A 4179-nucleotide genomic window follows, 5' to 3' on the forward strand; every position below is an offset into this window, starting at 1 on the left:
TGCTTGGCCCACGGTCCCTCCCCCAGCCAGCTTCACCCCCAATTGCCCCCTCCACCCCAAGTGGGGGTGGAGCCCGCCAGCTGGCCCGGCACTGATTGGGCCCCAATCGGGGCAGGTCGGCTGGCCGGCCAACCTCCCGCCATCTCCTCCTCCTGACAGACCTGGCCCTGATCCGCCAATTGGGGCCGGGCCAGCTGGACCCCACTCGTGCATGAATTTGTGCACTGGGCCTCTAGTAGAATTATAACAAAAGATCTAACACTCCTATCATCGTAGTCCTGAGAGACAGGGGGAGGAAAAAGGGGCTGAAAAAATATTTGAAAAAGTAATGGCTAAAAACTATCCAAATTTAGCAAAAGACATAAATCTGCAAATTAAAGAAGCCAAGCAAACAAGATAAAGCCAAAGAAATCCATATCAAGAAACATCATAGTCAAACTTCTGAAAACTAAAGACAAAGATAGAATTATGAGAGGAGCAAGAAAGAAATGACACCTTGCCTATAAGGGGAAAATGCTTAGAATGACAACAGATTCCTTATCAGAAACTATGGAGGCCATGAAGAAGTGGCACAACATTTTTCAAATGCTCAAATAAAAGAACTTTCAGACCAGAATGCAATATCCAGCAAAAATATCCTTCAGGAAGGAAGGGGAAATTGATATTTTGAGGTGAAGAAAAACTTAGAGAATTTGTTACCAGAAGAACTACCTTAAAGGAATGGCTAAGGAAGTTCTTAAAATGTAAAGGAAATGACAAAATAAGGAATCTTGGACTATCTGGAAGGAGGAAAGAACAATGTAAAAAAGAAAAATATGGGTAAATGTTGTAGGCTTACTGCTCCTCTGAATTTTCCAAATTGTTTTTGAATAACATTGTCTGAATTGGTTCTCAAAGTATGTAGAAGACATGTTTAAGACAATCCTATATAATAAAGAGGTAATATGCAAATTAACCTTCATGCCTTCACAAGATGGCTGCCTACAATCAGGCCGGCAGGGGGGTTAGTGAGGGATGACCAAACGACTGAACAGCAGACTGCTTGGGGTGACCAGGCTGGCGGGGGGGTGGGGGGCTGTTAGGGGCAACCAGGCCAGCAGGGAGGGGGACAGTGAGGGGTGACTAGGCTGGTGGGGGGTGCATTTGGGGGCAACCAGGCTGGCAGGGAGGGAGCAGTTGGGGGTGACCTGGCCGGCAGCGGGGGGCAGTTAGGGGCGACCAGGCAGGTGAGCGATTAGGAGCCAGTGGTCCAGGATTGTGAGAGGGATGTCCGACTGCTGGTTTAGGCCTGATCCCGGGGGGTCCTGGATTGGAGAGGGTGCAGGCTGGGCTGAGGGTACACCCCCCTGTGCATGAATTTCATGCACCAGGCCTCTAGTTATGTTATAAATGAGGGACGATTAAGGGAATTAAAGCTAGGTAACTTTTATATACTTTACTTCAACTGGTAAAATATCAACACCAGTAGACTATGATAAGATATGTATGTTTTATGTACCTACTAGAGGCCCAGTGCACGAAATTCATACATGGGTAGGACCCCTAGTGGCTGTCGGCCGGGGCCTCCCTTCGCACCTGCCTTGGCCTGGTGCCGTCCGCTCACCTGCTCCACCATCCCATCACAGTCCCACTCTCATCAGGGCCCATCAGGGCTGGCAGCACCTCCACTGCTGCCCACTGCCAGCATCACGTCACGACGTCCACCATGTTCCACACTGGCCCCTGGTGGTCAGCGTATATCCAACTCCTGGTTGGTCAAACTCTTGCCCGTAGGGACAATTTTCATATTAGCCTTTTATTATATCTATAATAATAAAAGCGTACTATGCGAATTGACCGAACAGCAGAACAACCATCCAGATGACTTTCCGGACAACCATGCTATGACACGCACTGGCGCCAGGTCAGCCAAGGTGGGTGCGATGCGATTGGTCAGGGGGCCCGGCCATCGCCCCACAATCGCCCCCTCTGCAGGGTGGTAGATTGGGGGGGGTGTCCACGGTCTATTGCCCCAAAGAGGGAGACCCAGGCTACCCAGCCAGTGGCCACAGAGGGAGGTCCAGGCCACCTGGCTGGCAGCACTGCAGTGGGTGGGTGGGGCCTCTCTCTGTGAGGTGATCAATCTGGGGCCCCACGATCAATTGCCCCACAGAGGGAAGCCCAGGCCAACCAAGCAATCACACCCCATGCCTGTTGCCTACAGAGGGAGGTGACTGGTTGCCCGGGGAGAGGGGGGCAGCACCGCACAGATGGCAAGCAGTGGTAGAGGTGGGGGTGGGGCCAGCTGCTGGAAGCCAGGGGAAGGAAAACCCCGATAGGCCCTGATCACCAGCCAGGCCTAGGGACCCTACCTAAGGGGTCCCAGATTGTGAGAGGGCGCAGGCCGGGCGGAGGGACACCCCCCCATGCACGAATTTCATGCACCGGGCCTCTAGTAGGATTATAAGAAACAAGTAACCCATAGGAAGGCAGAAAAAATAAGACAGAAAAATGAACAGAGGGAAGAAAAAGAAAACAAAAAAGTGTCAGATTTAAGCCCTAACATGTTGATAATTATAATAAGTGTAAATGGCCTAAATACAATGATTAAAAGGCACAAATTGGTGCCCTGATTTTTTTAATGACCCATCACCCAGCCAGTGTGGCTCAGTGGTTGAGCATTGACCCATGAACCAAGAGGTCACTGGTTTGGTTTCCTGTCAGGGCACATGCCTGGGTTGTAGGCTCAATCCCTAGTGGGAGGCATTTAGGAGGTAGCTGATCAATGATGTTTCTCTCTCATCAGGGTTTCTGCCTCTCTCAGTCCATTCCTTACTCTCTAAAAATCAATAAAAACATATTTTTAAAAATGACCCATTATATGCTGTCTACAAGAAACTCATTTCAAATATAACAGTATAGGTAGGTTGGAAATGAAAGGATAGAAAAAATATACTATGCAAACATTAACCAAAAGAAGTCAGGATTGGCTATCAGATAAAATAGATCTCAGAGCAAGAAATTGATCCCAAATTCAGATTAATATTATAGTATAACTAGAGGCCCAGTGCACGAAATTCATGCACGGGGGACAGGTACCTCAGCCTGGCCTACACCCTCTCACAATCCAGGATTCCTCTTGCAATTTGGGACTGCTGGCTCCTAACCACTCGCCTGCCTGCCTGCCTGCCTGGTCATCCCTAACCACTCTGTCTGCCTGCCTGATCGCCCCTAACTGCCTCTGCCTCGGCCCCCACCGGGGTGGCTTCATCTGGAAGGATGTTCAGAATGATGTTTGGAAGGTCATTCAGCTGTCTGGTCTAATTAGCATATTATGCTTTTATTATTATAGATGATAAAAGAAGACATAGCAATCCTAAATGTGTATGCACTAACCAACAGTTGAAAAATATATAAAGCAAAAACTAATATAACTGAAAAGAGAAATAGATAAATTCACAATTATAAATTCACAATTATAGACTTCAAAATCCCTCTCTCAACAGTTAACAAAACAACTAGACATAAAGTCAGCAAGAATATAAACCTCAACAACACCATCAACCAACAGATCTAATTAGCATTTACTGGTAAGAACACTCCTCTCAACAACAGAATATATATTCTTTTCAAGTAACAACAAAACATTAACCAAGATAGATCATATTCCGAAGGTCATAAAACCTCAACAAACTTAAAATAATTGAAATCATACAGAGTATGTTCTCTGATCATAATGGACTCAAACTGGAAATCAATAACAGAAAGATAACAGGAAAATCTCTAAATGTTTGAAAACTACAAATACATTTATAAATAATCTCTGGGTCAAAGGAAATTTCAAAACATGATGAACTCAATGAAAGTTAATTAAGAACTAACTTTTATTACAAGTTTAAAATAACTTTTTAAAAAATCACAATTTTATTTTCATTTGATTGGTCTATGGGCTGTTGTTATTTCTTTACCTCAACCAGTGTTATTTAAAAGTTGGTTCCGGAGAACCAAGATGGCGGCATAGGTAAACACCGGAGTTTGATGCCTTGAACAACCACTTCAAAAATACAACTAAAAGACGGAACGGACATCATCCAGAACCACAGGAAGGCTGGCTGAGTGGAAATCCTACAACTAGAAGGAAAGAGAAAACCATACCGAGACTCAGAGGAGGCGCAGTGCGGAAGTGAAATACTAAGGTGC

The sequence above is a fragment of the Myotis brandtii genome, unplaced genomic scaffold (genome assembly GCF_000412655.1).
Source record: "Myotis brandtii unplaced genomic scaffold, ASM41265v1 scaffold74, whole genome shotgun sequence".
In the NCBI taxonomy this organism is placed as follows: domain Eukaryota; kingdom Metazoa; phylum Chordata; class Mammalia; order Chiroptera; family Vespertilionidae; genus Myotis; species Myotis brandtii.